This window comes from Stenella coeruleoalba, assembly GCF_951394435.1.
Source record: "Stenella coeruleoalba genome assembly, chromosome: 8".
In the NCBI taxonomy this organism is placed as follows: Eukaryota; Metazoa; Chordata; class Mammalia; order Artiodactyla; family Delphinidae; genus Stenella; species Stenella coeruleoalba.
Window position 1 is genome coordinate 104417116 of NC_137154.1, and position 20612 is coordinate 104437727.

General features: G+C 45.7%; 1 long non-coding RNA gene across 6 annotated transcripts in view; it reads left to right on the forward strand.

Annotated features, from left to right (window-relative positions):
• The window catches only part of LOC307190091, a 287522-nt gene that overhangs the window by 45847 nt on the left and 221063 nt on the right, over nucleotides 1-20612 (forward strand). The window contains exon 1 of one of the 6 annotated variants that reach the window (XR_013829367.1): nucleotides 12059-12141. The exons of the other annotated variants lie outside the window; for them this stretch is intronic. This is a non-coding gene — a long non-coding RNA (uncharacterized lncRNA). Of the gene's footprint in view, nucleotides 1-12058; nucleotides 12142-20612 lie in introns of those variants that run through there. 6 annotated transcript variants of the gene reach the window in all.

Below are 20612 nucleotides of genomic sequence, written 5' to 3' on the forward strand. Positions count from 1 at the left end.
TGGGGGTAGCTGGCCCAGATGGGGGCGGTTATTCAGAATGTTGAGGCTGTTTCCAGCTTCCCCTCCCCAGTGCAGTGGATGTAAACCCGAGTAAGACGTGCAGAGAAAGTGGACACTGCCTGCCTTTCACCAAGCTCGGCCCATTTCTGTGGTCAGAAAAGATAGCACGGGCCTGGCCTGTTCACCCACAAAGGGATGGTTATTCCCCTGCAGGGCCTTTGGTGAAACACTCAAAGGAGATTAGAACTAAGGAGGCTTTAAAGAATTTCTTGCTTGATGCCCTTGTTTTCAGGGGAAGAAAATAAAGCTCAGAGAGGAGATATGAGTGATTAACTTGAAGCCCACACAGTATGGTGGGGCAAGGATGAATGGGACTCCAGGTCTTCAGATTCTCAGGCCAGTAGGTTTATGACCTGCTGTACTGCCTTCTACTGCCTTTCTGAAATAGGGCTATCATATTAAAATCCACAGTCCACAGCAAAAGGAGGGAGGAGCAAATTCATTCATTCATCCATTCATTCATTCAAAAACTTAACTGAGCTGCTGTTGGGTATAACGAAGAACAAAGCTGGTAAGGCTCCACCCTCGTGGTGCTCATAGAAACGGGCATTTGTGGAGAACACACGTGGGCTTAGTTCTCTTGTTCTTTCACTTTCTTCAGTTGGTGAAAAACAGATACAGTAAGTCTCCTGCATATGAACCTTCAAGTTGCGAACTTTCAAAGATGTGAACGTGCGTTCCATCACTGTCAGGATAGTGTCACTGTCAGTGACACTATCAATGTCACTGTGAGTGACATTGCAGTTTGCCCTCCGTCTCCCGTTGCTGACGATCCTTCAGCTCTACCGTCTCCCATCTCCTCTCCCTCCTCCAGCCAGTAGCTCTTCTTGCCTGTTCACTCGATGCCAGCCCCTGGATGCCAGCCGTTGTACTGTGCTATTGTACTATTCAAGATACTGTACTATAAGATTAAAAACGTTTTCTTTATTTTTTGTGTATGTTTTTTATGTATTATTTGTGTGAAAAGTATTACACCTATTAATTAGTATTAAACCTGTATAGCCAATTGTGTTAGTCGGGTACCTAGGCTAACTTTGTTGGACTTACGAACAAATTGGGCGCTCTTGGAACGGAACTCGTTCGTTTGCAGGGGACTTACTATACACGGAAAAGGAGTTTTCAGGAAGGTGGAGAGAGGGAGAGTGCGTGGAGGAGAGAGAGGGAGAACGAGGGGTGTAAGAAGGAGAGAGGCAGAGAATATCTCCCAAAAGGCATGCACAGGGCGGGAAATATTTGGCTTCTTCTTCTTTTTAAAAAATTAATTGTGGTTAGCTGAACTGTATCGACTCCCTTAACTCTCCCCAATACAGACCTTTCTGCTTTCCGGTAACCTTGAGTTGCTATGGTGAGAGAGCGGCCTGGGACAAGTCAAACGTAAAACATTGGGAACAGCACCCCAACGCAGTGCAACGCGTCAAAGAGTTAATTAGAATGACCTGCCGTGTGTTTCCCATTCCCTGCCACAGATTCGATGGCCTTCTGACTGATCACCTGCTTTTCCAAACAAAGCTTTAGGCCTGTTCTCAGCTCTCCTTTCTTGTGTGTGTTAAGAACGGATGAGGGCGCAGAAGGTCGGGGAAGGGGACGAAATGTGTGTTCCTCCAGAAGCCTTTCCCAGGTCCTGCTGGGACTCTCCCCGTTTCCGCCCCTAATCTGATGTCCTTCGCCTTGGTGACTTCTCTCCTAGGCACGATTACAACTAACTTGTGAAAGTTCGCTCTGATGTCCGCAGGAACAGCGCACAGGGCACCTCCATGCTTCGTTTGGTGCCATCTGTCCCACAGCCTTGGGCAGCAGAAATGGCCGGGTGACCCTGCTTCCCATTTACAGGCTTGGGGACGGAGGCCCAGGCAGGGGTTAATGGATGGCCCGCGGTCATTTCCATGGACGTAGGTTCGAGCTTGAGCCTCTGAACTCCAGGCCGCGGCTCCGCGGTTCTTTCTGCAGTTCTGCTGTGCTGTCAATGGTTTGTGAACTTGGAGGGCAGAGGGCAACGAGCATCTGACTGTGAATCAAAAAAAGGGGGGAAAGCCGTTTCCTCTGCCTCAGTTGTAAAGTCAGAGAGTCGGAAAGCGGGTTTACCTCTCATGTCCCAACCAGCTCTAACATCCCCTGCTATGTGGTTTCACGATAGGAGCATGTGGACTGAGGCGGGGCCCCTGAGAGGCAGTTGTGGGTAGTTCTATAACATCAAATATTCCATTTTGTACAGAAATGTATTTATTCAAAACGTTATCATTTCTTTCTGGCCATACATGATCGTTCTTAGTAGTAGTGGTTAACCTTTCAGATCTAAAATTTGATTTCACGCACCAGTCGGAATGGCCATCATCAAAAAGTCTACAAATAACAGTTCCTGGAGAGGCTGTGGAGAGAAGGGAACCAGCCTGCACTGCTGGCAGGAATGTAAGCTGGTGCAGCCACTGTGGAGAACAGCATGGAGGTTCCTCAGAAAATTAAAGGTACAGTTACCATATGATCCAGCAATCCCACTCCTGAGCATGTATCCGGAAAAGATGAAAACTCTAACTCGAAAAGGTACATGCACCCCAATGTTCAAAGCGGCACTACTTAACAATAGCCAAGGCATGGAAACAACCTAAATGGCCATCGACAGAGGAATGGATAAAGATGTGGTATGCACATACAATGGAATACTACTCAGCCATAAAAAAGGATGAAACAATGCCATTTGCAGCAACATGGATGGACCTGGAGAGTATCATACTAAGTGAAGTAAGTCAGATAGAGAAAGGCAAATATCATATGATATTGCTTATATGTGGAATCTAAAAAAACGATACGAATGAACTTATTTACAAAACAGAAATAGACTCACAGACATAGAAAGATTATGGTTACCAAAGGGGTAGGTGGGGGAAGGGATAAATTAGGAGTGTGAGATTAATAGATAAACACCACTATATATAAAACAATCAACAAGGACGTACTATATAGCACAGGGAACTACACTCAGTATCTTGTAATAACCTATAATGGAGAAGAATCTTTTTTTTTTTAATTTTTATTGGAGTATAATTGCTTTACAATGGTGTGTTAGTTTCTGCTTTATAACAAAGTGAATCAGTTATACATATACATACGTTCCCATATCTCTTCCCTCTTGCATCTCTCTCTCTCCCACCCACCCTATCCCACCCCTCCAGGTGGCCACAAAGCACCGAGCTGATCTCCCTGTGCTATGCGGCTGCTTCCCACTAGCTATCTACCTTACGTTTGGTAGTGTATACATGTCCATGCCTCTCTCTCGCTTTGTCACAGCTCACCCTTCCCCCTCCCCGTATCCTCAAGTCCGTTCTCCAGTAGGTCTGTGTCTTTATTCCTGTCTTACCCCTAGGTTCTTCATGACATTTCTTTTTTCTTAAATTCCATATATATGTGTTAGCATACAGTATTTGTCTTTCTCTTTCTGACTTACTTCACTCTGTATGACGGACTCTAGGTCTATCTACCTCATTACAAATAGCTCAATTTCGTTTCTTTTTATGGCTGAGTAATATTTCATTGTATATGTGTGCCACATCTTCTTTATCCATTCATCCGATGATGGACACCTAGGTTGTTTCCATCTCTGGGCTATTGTAAATAGAGCTGCAATGAACATTGTGGTACATGACTCTTTTTGAATTATGGTTTTCTCAGGGTATATGCCCAGTAGTGGGATTGCTGGGTCGTATGGTAGTTCTATTTGTAGTTTTTTAAGGAACCTCCATACTGTTTTCCATAGTGGCTGTACCAATTCACATTCCCACCAGCAGTGCAAGAGTGTTCCCTTGCTGTTCACCTGAAACTAATACAGCATTGTAAATCAACTATATTTCAATAAAAATGAAAAAAAATTGATTTTAGTGGTTTACCCAGAGGTGTTCAATGAGTCAGGTTTAACCAGACCAACAATGATAATGTGATGACCAACGATAACCAACAATAAAAATTGCAAGCATTTACTGGGCACAAAACAGAAAGTGTTTTTTTCTGGATTATTCTAATTTAATCTCCCCCAGCCACCGGTGAGGGAGGTACTGTTGTCATCCTTGTCAGTGAGGAACTAGGACTAAGATGCCAGATTTGCTTAATGTCTTCAGCCAGTAAAGACTAGATCCAGGATTGAAATCCAGGCAGCCTGTCTGCAGAATTGGCTCTTTTACTGATGGAATTTGCTAAGATACAGTGGGTGAAGTTCTGGTTAGAGGCGAGCGAGGGCACTCATTTTGGAAGGCCCTCCACTGAGGACACGAAGGGACAGGTGAGACTTTCCTTGGAGATCTAGGATCAAAGGGATGCTTCCATCCGACAGGTCTGATGATGTAGCAAGAACCCTGGGTGGTGGCGGAGATGCCCCGAGAGTCTCCCTCTCAGTTCCCTGACTCTTGCGGACCCTCACCCTCTGTTATGACAACACAACATTATCTCAGATTCATTGCAACTCAACTGAGGAGGTTACCACGAGCCACATTGCAGCGTGTGTTCCTGGGGCCACTCTGATGGGACTTGCGGGAGACTCTGGTGCCCTTAATTGAATTTGTAAGGCATCCTGTTCCCCTTGACGGAAAATGGGGAGAAGCCCTGCTCCCATCAACAACACATTTTACAGCCATCTCCCGAGTGGTTTCTTTCTGTAGATGGAGAATCTCAGTCATTTTATGTTCTTATTGTTTTCAATTTACTGACCAAATTCTGGGCCCAGACCCAATTTGAGGTTTGTAACGTCTTGTGTGTTATTATAGAGAGAAGTAGGGCACAATGAATGAATTTCTCATGTTTGCTTCTGGTTCAGGCCCTGGTTTTTAAGTGGGGCAGTAGGAGTTCCACAGTCCTGTGTGTAGGTATATATAGATACAGATATATATGCATATAACACACTTAATCAGAAGTATGCATATTTGATCTCATAGACTGTCTCTGGGGAGAAACTCTGTGGCTTCGTTGTTTTATGTAGCTCGCGTGCTGGGCTGTGACAGACCCAGCTCCTGCCCTTTCGCTCTCTTTGCTCTAACACTTCTCCCGCATCCAGTGTTTTCATAACAGGAATTAGATCGAACATTATTTATCTCGTAATTAATGTAATTTAACACCACTTATGCAGCACATGCTGTGGGCTGGACACTGCTCCAAGCACGTTACAAATGTTAGCTGATGCAATCCTATTATAACTCTTGGAAGTGGGTCCTATTACTGTCCTTGTTTTACAGACCAGGAAATTGAGGCTAGTTTCCTTATCTGCTGCAGAACTGGATTTGTATGGCAGGGAGTGGATGTGCAATCCTGCTGCTTTGTTTGAGAGTTTAGTGTTTTGTTTTCCATACAAAAGAATGACAAAAAGCTGTGATCTGATAGTGCTGGGAGGGAGAGAAAAAGAAGAGCTATTCCTCTTGAGCAGAAAAGCCAGAATCATCAAAGGCTGGATTTACTTAATGATATACTGGTTTTATGGCTAAACACTTATAACTATTAAAAACACTTTTATTATTAAAATTCCTGCAGGAAAAATAACTTTGTTATTGTGACACTTAAACTTTCTGGCTTCTAACTTCCCTACCCTTTGAAATAATTCTGTGCATAATGTGAGTTTTAATCATCTGTGGTTTCTTTGGAATGCAGAGATCATGTTCAAGCATCTCAGGGTGTCCTTCTTAAGGCTCTAGGCCTCCTCGTCTTTGCATACAAGATGCCTATTGCCCAGGATACTTGGTCTCTGTCCTCCAGCAGGCAGGGCTCCGAGGAAGAATGTCCAACAACAGCTGAGCCCTCCTCTGACGCACCAGAAGCAGAAGCTTGGGTGATGGAACCCGTCAAACCTGGGCTCACCCCAGGAGTGGCTTACGTGTCTATGAGCTGTAGGTTTGATCAGGATGGTAGTGGACAGGGGCTGGGAGGCCAGTGAGTCAAGCTATGCTTTGGATGTGAAATAGACAGGACTTGATGATTACCTAGTCATGGGGCAGAGGAAGAGGAGTCTGCTGTAGAATGGGAATCGTCTGGATTTTTGCTTCTCACTGACGTGGGTTCAGGGACACTGTCTTCCTAGTGCGTACCACAGTGCTTGGCACCTAGGAAACAACTGAAAAATATTTATTGACTTTGTGTATGAATGAGTGATGGGTGAAGAAAACGTGACCCGACGAAATTCTGTGACCTGCCGAAGGTCCCATAACTACTCAATGGCAGAACTAACTTTGGAATCTCGGTTACCTGAGTATGATACAGCTTTTGGAGTTATTTCCCTTTTGTGGTCTCTCTTGTCTCCCTTTCAGCTGTTTAACTCTTTGAAGGCAGGGACTGTGTACAGATCAGTATAACAGAAGCTGCTATTTGGCGGTGGAGACTGAGTCAAAGCTGGGTGTCTGTGTGCATGTATGTGCCCTTTTTTTTTTTAATAAATGTATTTATTTTATTTATTTTTGGCTGCGTTGGGTCTTTGTTGCTGCGCACAGAGTACTCTCTGTTACGGTGCTTGGGTTTCTCATTGCGGTGGCTTCTCTTTCTGCAGAGCCTGGGCTCTAGGCACGTGGGCTTCAGTAGTTGTGGCACACGGGCTCAGTAGTTGTGGCCTGCGGGCTCTTGAGCTCAGGCTCAGTAGTTGTGGCACACTGGCTTAGTTGCTCCATGGCAATGTGGGATCTTCCCGGACCAGGGTTCGAACCCGTGTCCCCTGCACTGGCAGACGGATTCTTAACCACTGAGCCACCAGGGAAGCCCTGCACTTTTGGTAGACATGATGTGCTTTTCTTCCAGGGGTGATGGAGCGGGGAACTGGAGAAAGGCTGGAAACTGACAGATACTGTAGGGTTCCCAGGTCCTTCCACTTCCGCAAATGGCCACTTTACTTTTTCCTTGTCTCTGTCCTTTCTTCTCCATTCCATCCTAGCAACAGCCCTACCTTCCCCTTGTTTGGATAGCAGCCGCCTCACCGTCCACTTTTGTCTTGTTATGTATGGGCCACTGGCCTCGTGAAATGCTTGTCTTAGCTTTGCCACGCATTAGCAGGGTGATGTTGTCCAAGACATTTATTTTCTCAGAGCTTGAGTTTACTCATTCGTCAAAAGTAGGTAATGACAAAAAATCCCCTCCTAATACTGTAAAAATCTGTCAAAAGTAACTGTGAGAATCAGGCCAGACCACAAAGGCTGGGCCAGGCTAGAGCACTGGAGAGACCAACCAGCCAGACTTGGCTCCAATGACCTCCTCTTTGGTTCACAACTGGGAAACTTCTGGAGGTTGCTGTGAAGCCGTTGAGGACAAGGCCCGCTTCTGGGTAAACCTGCTGTGTAGATTCTAAAGGGTTCTCATACTATCAATGCTGCTAAGGTTCTAGTGCCAGAATCTTCTCTGTGCTGGGTATTTTTGCACACTTTATCATATTTGATCAACACGACAAAGGTGAGTAGATATAATTATCTCCATTTTTTCTTTTTTTTGGCCGCACTGCATGGCATGTGGGATCTTAGTTCCCCAACCAGGGATTGAACCCGCGCCCCCTGCATTGGAAGCGAGGTGTCTTAACCACTGGACCACCAGGGAAGTCCCAATTATCTCTGTTTTACAGCCGTGGTACTGATAGAAATGTTAAGTAACTTACCCAAGACCACAAAATCAGGTTTATTTCATTCCCAAGCTTATTCATTTTAAGTGACAGTTATTTTCAAACTATATACTTCACAGGCAGAATCTGTGTCATGTAACTGTTCCCCCGGTGCCTTGCACGTAAGAAGTACTTAGTGCATATTTTTTGATGCATAAATGGGTAGATAAAAGCCTGTTTTATAGGTTATAATGTTGAGGGACTCTTGGAAAAGAATTAAGATCTCTGAGAAGACTATGGTGGGCCTGCTTGAGGTCTAGGCCTAAACTGAAGCTGGGATGCAGAATTACAGAAGATGTTTGGGAACATTCAGAGATTTACACATTATTACATTCAGAGATTACATAAGAAGCTTTATAAGGAGAACGAGTCCAGAGTACAGAATGCCCTTTGTCTGAGAACTATGTGATGGCCAGGAAAAGCCACATGAATCAAAGCCAAAAAGAAATCTGGATGATGATAAACCAGTGTTTCCCAAAGTGTGTTCCAGGGAACCGTCTACCCGAGAAACACTATCTTGCAAGATAACTTCTCCAAAAGAAGCTCATGATTAAATACTTATGAAAACACCACTCTATGTAGTCTATAGTATATCTTCTCGTGGTATATATTAGCACAGTAAAAGCTGAGAATTCTTATAATTAAAAAAAAAACCTAACAATGACAAAGTCCTTTTTACTTTTTTTAACCAGTGTTGCAAACATATTTGACACCTGTCTTCTTCCATCACCCCCTACGCTCCACCGTCTGTTTACATACCAGGGAGTTAATGGTTAGCAGAACCCCTGAGAAATGCTAGAAAGGAAACTGAGTAGTAGTTTGAATGAGATTTCCTTTTCATGCCTTCTTATTCAGTATTCGGATAATTTTGTATTTGGTGATGGAGGTTGGTCTATTTCTTCTATTCACTCAATAAATATTTACCAAACACCTAGAGAGCATCAGACATGGTGGTACACACGCTAAATCAGTAGATCTTTGATTTCTCTTGTCCTCACGAGGAAGGGAAAAGGAGGTTGGAGAGAGACATGCAGGAGTATCGGGAACCATTGGTACTTAAGATGTTCCCATCTTCTCCAGCCTTCAAAATTACCAATGCCCAAACAACAGTTGCCTAAGTCTCCGTTCCACTGCTATAAACGGTTCAGTATTTTATTAGGTTTTCCTCCTCAAGTAATTTTTGGGAACCCTTACGGAAACGATTTCCCAAATCCTCCCATTCCAGCCAGGCAATCTGATAGTGTCTGGCTCTGGTGCGATGCTCCGCTTCTGCTGGTCGCTCCTTGTCCTCTTGTTGCTTCTCCAGGCTGTTGTCTTTCTGCTTCTTCCCAAGGGCAAATCAAAAAGTTTCTTTAGGGGCTTCCCTGGTGGCGCAGTGCTTGAGAGTCCGTCTGCCGATGCAGGGGACACGGGTTCGTGCCTCGGTCCGGGGGGATCCCACGTGCCGCGGAGCGGCTGGGCCCGTGAGCCATGGCCGCTGAGCCTGCGCGCCCGGAGCCTGTGCTCCGCAACGGGAGAGGCCACAGCAGTGAGAGACCCGCGTACCGCCAAAAAAAAAAAAAAAAAAGAAAAGTTTCTTTATAAGACAGCTTAAATCTAGATTTAGAAAAAATAATCTAATGCTACAGGTCAATAATCCTTAGAGTTATGCTCAATTTATATGCCCAAGTAGAATATTTAACTTCTCAACATCTCAGTTGGAAGTATTTGCATATATATATATATATATATATATATATATATATATATAGTGCCTGAGCATTACTAAAAGGTAACATTAAATGTTGCTTCCAGGATATTCTGTAATATATACGTGTATCAAATCATCACTTTGTGCACCTTAAACTTATACATTATATGTGAATTATATCTGCATAAAGCTGGGGGGAAAAGGCAATAATCTGCTTCATAAAATATTTTAGAAATTATAAAAAAAATAAAACAAAAAACTTAACATACACCATATGCATTTCCTTGCTATTATGCAGTATACTTAATTACCATTTTGCTAACTGCGTGATCTACTCATTAGATATACTAGTTCAGTTTATGAAACCATTGTCTTATGTTTTGTCATTTAGGTTGTATTCAATTTTCACTTCTACAAATAAAACATTAGTAAACATTAAAAAATGTTGCTTCTAGAATTAAAAGGCAGTCTGTACTCTAAAATACAGAAGTTCATTGCAACCCTCCAATATTTATATAAATATTAGGAGGTAGAATCTAAAAGGAAAGATCTAAAAGGAAAGACCAGAGCATAGATAGTGTCTTAGCCTCAGTTCTCCCTGCAGTGAGGGCCTTACGGAGATAGTTATTTTGGGAAGTGATATCAGTGAGCAGGAGTTGGGCTGGAAGCAGGAAACTGAACAGGGGAAGAGAGACCCGGATATGTCACTGTGCTGGTCACTGCCATGGGTGACTGAGGCTCCGTCCTGCTGGGAAGTGTCTGAGAGACTGTGGACTGCACCTCTCCTGCCTTAAGTACAGACGTTTGGTAGTTTCTCCACTGGATCTGTCTCCAGTGCCCAGTGATCCAGGTCGCCCCGTGGTCATTACTTCCCTCACTTCCAGGTTTGCCTGAATGTCAGATGACCAGTGAGTGAGGAGGTGCCCTGGGGAGGCAAGTGAGACCTACCAGCTACTGTCAAGTTCAGCCTGCATTCCTCTCTGAACTGTCCCATTTATTTATCATGTCGCTTTCAGCCAAGAGCTACTCATCAGTTCGAGGGTCAATTGCTCATTAAGGCTGTGGGCTGCCTGAAGAAAGCACAAAGAATATTCAGAGTAAACTAAAATTAGAGCGAATGAGATGGCCTCTACCAATGGCGGCTCCCCCTGCTTCCCATTTTTCCTCGGCTGCCATTCATTTAGTCACTTAGTGTCCCCAGCGCCACATTAGGCTCTTTATAAGGATTACCTGTCTCGTTTACTTCTCATGAGGTGGACACCATTGCGCTTCCCTTTGGAGGGTTGGTTGGCAGAAGCAGACGTTGTGGATCTGCTAAGTGCATCCCTGTCCGTCGCCAGACGAGTGAGAGGCTTTGATAAACATGAAGACAAGTGACTATTCTCACTAAGGCTTGGAAAAGGCCTAGCCAACCAACCCCCATCACTCTGTTCTGAGACTCTGCTCTATTTTCTTCTGAACCTATTATTTATTGGTTGATCTCTTTGCTTATTTTTGGTGTCCCAGCACTAGAACATCACCTTTATGGGATTGGGAGTTTATCTGTTTTGTTAGCACATTGCCTGGGACATACTATGTAAATATGTAGTTAATACATATTTACTACTGAATGAAAAAGGAAACAGCAGCTTTGTTGGTGTAGGAGCAAGGAAATTCGTCCCGTATGAGACCCTTTTGATAAAGAGGGGGTATGGGTAGCGGCAAGTTGCAAAGTCTCAGGGAGCAGATAGAGATCTCAACTGGGAACCGGCAGAATGTGGAGTCGGTGATGAGGAAATGCAGAGAAAAAAACGAAAAGGGAAAAGATGGGAAGGATTCACTCACAGTCACCCCATTTATCAATATTTATTGGACGTTAGCTGTCCCGGTACATAATAGAGGGCACAATGGTTGGATACGATGTGATAAGATGTAGGGAAAAGAGCAACGGGGGTGGGGGGCGAGGGGAAATGAGAAACTGGAGAGATTTAGAGGAAGAAAGAGGCCTGCAGAAGGCTCCCTGTAAGATATTTGCAATGGCCCGGCGTTCTCTCTGAAGCATCTCCGTGGAGCTGTGGTATGTGTTAGGGAGAGGATTACAAGAAGTCCCACACTAGAGGGACCTACAGAGAATTGGACTTTGTGGCCAAGTTTTCAGAGTCAGAGGGCAAAGCTAATGTTTTCTACTGATGCAGGTCATCAGATGTCATCCAGAAACGGAGAGCATATTTCGTCCAGAAAAAAACAAGAATAAACTAACAATTATGGAAAATTTAGTTCCCCAAGGGTGAGTTTCTTGAAAGTGGCAAGGGTTAGAAAACCTGAGAGGCAGAGCAACCAAGCCAGTCGTCGTGGGCTTGGGGGATGCGGGTCGTGGGATCGGGTGCCGTGCATTCAGCCTAGAGCTGAACCTGAACTCTGTGTCCTGTGAATCACTGTTTTCCTCGTCAAAATGAACTTGTCAGACAGACCTGCAAAGAGGCTGAGGACCCCAGCGGTCCCAGGACACGTGCCTGCTCTTCCTTCTTTGTGTCAAAGCCCCTCTCGAAGTGCTGTCGGGCTGCGTTTCCTGTCTGTGGGGACAGGGTGTGGCCAGGTTGGAGGCTGGAATCAGAAGACCTTCCTGAGTCCCGCCCCCCCCCCCCCCCCCCAGTCCCCTGTCTTTCTGTCTGTGTCAGAGCTCTAGGGGACCAGATCCCAGGCCGGCATTCCTGACCTTTCCTGAAACTCTCTGTGCTGTTCTAACACATAATATCACGGTTACATAAGTGATATAAGTCAAGCCAGGAACACGCAGCCCAGGAAAAAAGTAAGTTTTCTGTTTTGATTTCTTCTTTTTTTTTTTTTTGGCAAAAGCTTGTTGCTCCCACCCCTGCCAGGGCAGAAATCAGGTCCGCTTGGTATGGAGGGGAGAGGGCCGTCTGCTTCACAGCACTGTAGCTTGCTGCATGTTCTGGAGGCCCCGCTGGTTGCAGAGACACCCCGTGGAAAAGCGGGGCGTGGGGAGCCCTGGGCTCACCCGGGAGGTGCTGTAGCTCCCACGCTGGCTCCCACAGATGTCAGCCAGGGCCAGGTCCCCTCGGTGACCTGGACTGCTGATTTGACAAGATTCCCTGGATCACACAGTGCGCAGAGTGCCATCTGAGTTAGGGTAGAGTCTCATCGAGGGAATACTTTTTCCCCAGTAGAAGTTACAGGAATTATTGAACAGATTATGAAATTGGTATCATTTCTGGGGTCATCCTTCTATCAGCTGCCCAGGCTGGAAAATTTGGGGTGATGCTGAAATTTCCCCCTTTCCTTTTATGCCCTTGATAGAAGCAGTGACTGAACCCAGCATGACAACAGTGTGTCTCAGTGACCCCTTTCCTCTTGCCCTGCCGTGCCCAGGGCACTCCCCGCCCCCAGTCGGGGAGGCAGCCGGGAGGGAGGGGAAGCATGGGCTCTGGAGAAAGACACTCTGGGTGTACATTTTGTCTGTGTTGTGTGACTTGGACAAGCTAACCTTTCTGTCCCTCAAGTTATTCTTATAAAATGGGATTGATAGTACTTCTTAGTTTGCAGGGAAATAACATTTATTAATAAAGTGAAGGTGTCTGGTCCCAATTGTTCTTTTAGATGAGGTGATTAGTAGAAAAAAGTTTATAAGGATCTGCACCAAAACGTTAATAATGTTTTTCTATTGAGGTGGGATTTATGGGCTTTTAAAAAAACTTGCATCTTTGTGCTTTTCTATATTTTAAAAATTTCCACAATGAACACGTGTTACTCTTGTAACTAAAAATCATAAATAGGAATTAAACTTCCACCAAACCTTCCAGAACCAGCTGAGATGATACTTTTATTAAAATTTTCCAGATCTTCCCATTGGCAGAGATCAGTCTCTGAGCAAGTTACTGAATCAGTCACAGGTATCTTGCTCACCTGTTGAATGGGGCCTAAAAACTTTAAGTGAAAAAAAATACACTATGATGTATATGTAATACAGATATGTATTATATATATTGTATGTGTGTGTGTATATGTGTGTATATATATATATATATATATATATATATATATACAGGGTTCTCTGTGTGTATGTATATATATATTACGATATATAGGTATGCATATATTCCAATATGTTTCAACGCCTGGTTTATAGAAAGTACTTAATAAATGCACTTTTCTTTTCCTGAATACCAGAAACACTTTGTACCTCTCTTTAAGCACTTAATGTATTTTGTTTTGTATTATGGTTATTTGTGAACTTCCTATATCTGCTACTAGACTCCGAGACCTCTGAGGGCAACAGCTGTGTGCCCCCCATCTCTTGCCACATAGGGCTTAATGGCCTGTACATCGTAGGTGCTGAATGTACTTGTTGAGTGATTGAAAGCCCAGGTGAAGGAAGAGGCCCCAGAAGTAAGTGCTGAGTCTTGAGTCGCGCCCTCCAGGGATTCGGGCATTCAGTGTCTGACCCTGGGCCACCTGGGTAGTTGCTCAGCAAGGGTTTGTTGGTTGGGTGGGCACACGGCACACATTGCAACAGGGACCCAGGGTTCTTGCAAGGGAAGCAGGAGCCCAGGTGAACGAGCCAGGCCCACAGACGGTGCCCCAGTCACTGTGAGGAGGTTGGTTCTTAGAACTGGATGGAGTCCCTCCAACTCCAGGACCTGCCCCTGAGGGCCAAGGAGAGTGAAAGAGAAAATGAAGGAAAGGAACAGGAAAGAGTGTTTGCTTGAACGTCTTAAGAGACTGGGGAGGAGCAAATATTCCCGCTTTGGTGACAAGGTGGGGAATAGATTCTCCCCAGGTCAACTGTAGCATCACTGACCTCCCCTCTATGGATGGTCGGGCCCAGGAGGACTTTATCATGAGCAAGAGCCATGACAGAGCTTGGCAACTTCATAGAGCTTGACGCTCAGAGCAGAGGAGAAAGAAGACAGCAGGGACCCCCTGGCAGCTGAGAGGGCTGGGGATCTGGGCATGGGGGAGCACTTCCTGAGAACTCCCATAACCAGCTCTTAATAAAAACTGGAGATTTTGACAGATTGGATGCAGTGGGCAGAGCCTGAGTAATGCTGGTTATCCTGTCCCTGTGGTGCTCTTTCCTCTTGGCTAATGCAGCCCAAGGAATATGTATTGATATAATCTATATACGGTGTGTTTGTGGAGTGAAGAGGTAGTTTGAAAGAGAGAAACAAGAAATACAGAAAGGTTAGTGACCCCCTGAGAGAACAGATGTGCCAACTGGGACACAAGACAGAATGAAGTTAAACCCCGGTCTCATTGTCGTGTTGTACCTGCTCACTTATAGCTCAGGGAACCATGGTGGGATGGAGACCCAGAGTTCTAGCCTGTTCAGTGGGCTCCCGGGGGTTTGTGAGACCTCATGTGATGTCACTGGGAGCAGAACCAGGAGGAGGTGGGACTGTTAAAAACAATTTATAGAAGCTTTATTGAGATATAATTGCATGCCATGGAATTCACCGAAAATGTACAATTCACTGATTTTTAGAATATTCATAGAGTTGTACAACCATTGAGGAGGTGGGACTTTGAATGTTTGACATTTTCTCCAACATCGTTTGCCAAGAGTTGTGATATTCATGTCTATCTATTCACTGAGATAATTGGTTTTGGGAAGGAAATAGTGTAGGGGCTGGTGTTTGTGTATATAAGTGTGTGTTTGTGTATGTATGTGCATGCATGCATGTAAAGAACAAATAAAAATATTTTAGGGCTTCCCTGGTGGCGCAGTGGTTGAGAGTCCACCTGCCGATGCAGGGGACACGGGTTTGTGTCCCGGTCCGGGAAGATCCCACATGTCGTGGAGCGGCTGGGCCCGTGAGCCATGGCCGCTGAGCCTGTGCGTCCGGAGCCTGTGCTCCGCAACGGGAGAGGCCACAACAGTGAGAGGCCCGTGTACTGCAAAAAAAAAAAAATTTTTTTTAAATACCTCGGTTTTTTTTTTTTTTTTGGCATGTGACACAATGTTCGTGATATTCTTGGTAAGACCAGAAAAGAAGAATAATTAAAACTGTTACATATTTGAATATGTAACTTTAAGAACTTAGTGATTAAGGAGGTGTTAACAGAACACCAACATAGACAATGAAATACCTTTTGGGCATATTACAGATTTTGTCACTGTTTCACGTACATCATTTCATCTGATTCTATGACAACCATGTGGGTAGAGGTGGGTAGAGTACTCTGGTCCCATTTTACAGTCCCATTTTACAGGGGAGGTCCCACCTTTACACTGGAAGGGTGAAGGGATTGTCCACAGGAACTGAACCTAGGTCTTTAGACTCAAAATCTCTTACTACTGCACCAAGAGCAGCAACCTTTTGCACCTTATCTCTCATTTTGTACATTTTATATAAAACATTTTATATCTCAAATACGTATATATCTTAGATCTTACCAATCATTCTATCAAAAAATCTTGGTGTTATTCTGACAGAAATAGAAAGTCCCTTTTTCCTGAGAACGGTGTGTATATATTCAGTCTGTTTCTGTATGATTTCCAGTCAAGCTTATGGACATAAATTTTTTTCAAGAATATTATTGAGAATACACTGAAGATGATATCTTAGTTGTTATTCTGAAAGTGGTGTGTCCACTTTGACCTTTGTGTCCCACTGATGACACACCATATCCACGGGTGGTTTGGACGACTCAGTGGTGTTGATGCGGGTGCATTGCAGGAAGGAGGTGAGGGATAACGAAAAGAGTGTGAGTGTGGTGGGCATGCAGATGCACTGCCAGGGTCCTTTGGAGGGAGGACTTGTTGCCTGGGTGCTGGGAGTGTTGTCAGCAGACAGCCGCCAGAGCTCAGACCCTTACGGAGTTGCCTCACCCAGGGTCACGCCCTTCTGGGGGTGGCCTGTTTCCAATGACTGATCAAGGCGGAGTATAAAAGTGCAGCTATTTTGGCCATTTCAGGACCACTCCGAGGGGCCGTTTGCTCCAGTGTTCCCTGTAGAGCCGGCTGAGGGAGGCTGCAGGACCTGCATTACAATCTGACCCCTCCCTGTGCCCACTCCTGCTTCCTTCCTCTCCTTCCAGAGGCCGGGGTCCCAGGGCTGTTCCCTGTCTATCACCCTGAACTCTACACTCCTCTCAGAGTCCATGTCTTGGAGAGCTCAAACCACAACAGTTAGCTTTAGCTATGCTTTTTGTTTTGGAGCAGGGGTTGGTAAACTTTTCTGTAAAGGGCCACATAGTAAATGTTTTAGCCCTTGCAGTCCAACTCTGCCTTGGTAGCATGAAAGCAGCCACAGATAATATGTGGATGAATGAGCCTGGCTGTGTTCCAATAAAACTTTATTTACAAAAATAGGCTCTTGGCTGGATTTGGACTGTGTGTGTAGTTTGCCAGAGATTTACTGATTACTGAGCATTACTGCTAAATTTCAGACAACGGGAATTCTGGAGAACTCCTGATCAGTTTCTTCATGACCACGCTCCATAAATTACAGGGCAGTTTATTATTGTGCATGCCGAGTGCTGAATACTGGGTAAAGCCAGTCCCGACAGCCCCCAAACACAGTTTCAACATGAGACAGACTTATCATCTAATGTGAGAAGGGACGTCTAGCGGTTGTCTTCCGCCCTGCGCAGAGTTATTGCCCTTTAGCCTGGTTCATCACTGACTCTGGCATCCCCTTCCCGGGATCCACGGAGATGGAGAAAGAGGACTCCCACGGGGAGGGATGGAGGAAGGAAAGGGCCGGGCCTCCTCCAGGACCTCTGCTTGTGTTCTTTCACTTCATCCTCACAACCTGTGTCATCCCCACTTCACACGGGAAGAGATGGTCTCAGAGAAGGTGAGGAACCTGGTTTGCAATGCTCGTCAACAGGGGGATTGATTTCCAACCCTGTGTCGGGCTCGAAAGCCATGCCCTTTCCACTACCCCAAGCTGACCCGTCACCTCGGCCTTAGATTGCACGTGGTTTCTCTTTAAACCCTGATGGTTTCTGCCTGAGAGGGTTTGGCACAAGAAGTTGGATCCTGGACCAGCTCTCGTGGCTCTGTTCCTGGGGTTCACTGGAGGCTGAGTTTCCACATTCTTTCTACTGGCCAGCTCTGGGCTGTGGCATCTGATGAGCCGAGGCTTTTGGCTCCTTGGGCCTGATGGGGCGGTGCTGGCTGTGATGGGTCCACTTTCCTTCCGTGCTGGTATGAGTGTGGTGGGGGCCTGCAACAGACCCTCTCACCTCCCTTCTGTGAGGCAGCCGTCATCATCCCCCCTGGCCTTTTCTTCACAGCCTGTTTCAGGAGGCTGGGCAACTCCTTGGGAAGGTGAGAGAGGAAATTGGGAGGCTGGGGGCTGGAGGAACTCGTGCTCCCACTGTGCTCTCTTACCCTGGGCTGATGGAAATAGCACTGCTCTGGTCCCCGGAGACCTGGCTGTAGCCCGGGCTCCGCTGCACCTCAGCAGGGTGGCCCTGGGTGAGCCCCGGAGTACCTTGGAACTGCTCTTCCACGTGAGAAGGGTGAGCGTTCAGCTGGTCTGTGCACTGCATGGTGTGGTTGTGAGTGACAGGTGAAAGGAAGCAGCGGGAGAGGGGGCGGGGCAGAGTCCAGCGGTTCTCACCTGTCAGCGTGCATCGGCACCACCTGTTCAGGAAGGCCAGTTGGAGTAAGAGTGTCTAATTCTGAAGATCTGGGGTGGGCTCTGGGAAACTTGCCTTTCTGACAAGTTTCTTACTAATCCTTCAAGGCCCTTTTCAAGTTTCTTTTCTGCAAAGCCTTCCTTAAGTACTGTAGTTCCAGCTGATCTTGCTCCTGAACTTTTAAGCTGGGATGTCCCACAGATGTCCGCACTCCTGTGTGATGTCACCATGGGGAGCACAGCAGCAGCTGCCTGCGTGCTCTGTTGGGCCGGATGCTGGAACCACATGGTGGCTCAGGGAAGAGATGTGTGGACGCGGAGGTGGTGGCATGCACGGTATGACAGATATTTGTCATCCCCGACTTAGAGACTCTGCTGTGTTTTCTGTGTGCTGGGGTTGGCTTTACAATGAAATGATGCACTTCCTGCTGACAGCCGCAGTGTCTTTTACTGCTGCATCTTCTCTGATGCTTGGCCTTGAGCACATCACTCTGTGCACAGGACCGTGCCCTGTTTATTTTGAGTTCTCAGGACAACCACAGTGGTGCCAGGCGATGGCAGTGGCTGCAAATATTCTTTGCTTAGTCAAATAATAATTTTCAAATACTGGAAAAATGTTCCCCCCCAGTTTTTGTTCCAGTCACAGTTTCACAATGGTAAACACGATGTACTCTTATTATTTATTTAAAAATTTTATTGAAGTGTGGTTGATTTACAATGTTGTGTTAATTTCTGCTGTACAGCAAAGTGACTCAGTTATACACACGTAGATTCTTCTTCATGTTCTTTTCCATTAGGGTTTATCACAGGATATTGAATATAATTCCCTGTGCTATACAGCAGGACCTTGATGTTTATCCATCCTGTCTATACTAGTTTGCATAAACACGAAGCACTTTAAACTTTAATCTGCATTATTAACAGTTTCCCCATCACTTTCTTAAGTCTAGACAATCAACAACCCAGCAAATCAGGCCTTGAGTTACAGTTTTTGTCAATTTTTGTGGTCAAAATACTCCCACCCTGGCCAATTTCAAGCTACCAAAATGGTGCCACTGAATGCAGAGCTGAGGAGAGATGCTGGGTGGTACCGCTGTGTAGTATTCCCACCACGCAGACACAATAGACAGAAATAACCTTACAGCACAAGTAAACTTACAGGGAAGGGATGGGTTTTGAGTATTTATTACCTTTTTAAAAATACAGTTGATTTGATTGGTTCGCACAATCCCTAAAACTTTAACAACTGGCTCTTGTGTGATCTCTCCAGCACACCACTGGGTGAATTGGTGTAGATTTGCAGAAGTTACGGCTTCTTTGATTGCAGTGAATAAAAGCTTAATTTAAACCGGCTTAAACCAAGAGGGTATATTTTGGCTCACAAACTTGAAAGCTTACGGAAGGGGAGGATGGGTCTGGCTTCAGGTCAGGTGTCATTAGGACCTCCTCTCTCTCTTTCAGCTTTTCTGTCCTCTATGTGGTGTCAAGATGCCTGCTTACAGCTCAGGCCTCATCCTCCGAGATTTTAGTCTGCCAGAGAAGAAGCAAGCATTTGGTCCTACTGGCTCTGTGTTCCATGTTTGTCCCTAAACCAGGCACTGTAGCCAGAGAAGTATGAGGCTCTCTGCTGTGGACTAAATTGTACCCCACCAAACTCATATGTTAAAGCATGAACCCCCAATGTGATAGTATTTGGGGATGGAGGACTTTGGGAGGTAAAGTTTGGAGGAGGTGGTGAGGGTGGGGCCCTCATGATATTAGTGCCCTTATAAGAAGAGTCCAGAGAGCTTCCCCTTTCTCTCTGCCATGTGAGGACATGGTGAGAAGGTGGCCATCTGCAAGCCAGGAAGAGAGCCCTTACTGGAACCAAATTGACCTGCACCTTGATCTTGGACATTCCAGCCTCCAGAACTGTAAGAAATAAATTCCCATTACTTTGACCACTCAGTCTGTGGTATTTTGTTATGGAACCCTGAGCTGAGTAAGACACTCTCCTTGGCCAGGCTCACCGTGGCAGCTGGGGTGGAGTCAGTTTCACCCAAGTTCCTGGACTGAAAGTGGAGAGGGAGTGATTCCTTAGGGGAAATTCCGGATAAAGTTAGTAGAAGGGCGATTGGAAGCAGGCAGCAAAGTAAATATCCATTGTAAGACCTCTCTTTGGACAGAAGGAATAGTTTCCTGGCTCAGAGGGTTCAGGTATCAGGGCACCCTTCCTGGGAATGGGATTGGAGCACTCCTTCTGTGTATAAGGGGGTAAAGAGAGGAGGAAAAGATGGAAAGCTTAGGGCCAGCCACTGTCCATGTAGCTCCATGATTTGGGGCCTTGGCCTCCCCCTGGGGAACATGGCAAGAAGTTTCTGGCACAAAAGACTGCTGTGAAGTTTGCTCCCTGAGTCCCAGGTTTCAAAGTTAAGTGGCTTGGGTGAGAAGTTTGTGCCTGGGAATGGGAGCTCTAAGAAGAGGTATCTTTGCTGGGGAGTATCCTGCTGACACTAGGAGTATCTAGCTGATACTAGGAGTATCTAGCTGATACTAGGAGTTTCTAGCTGATACTAGGAGTATCGTGCTGGTATTAGGAGTATCTTGCCGATACTAGGAGTATCTTGCTGACACTAGGAGTATCGTGCTGGTACTAGGAGTATCTTGCTGATGATTGGTGAGAGTTCTGGAC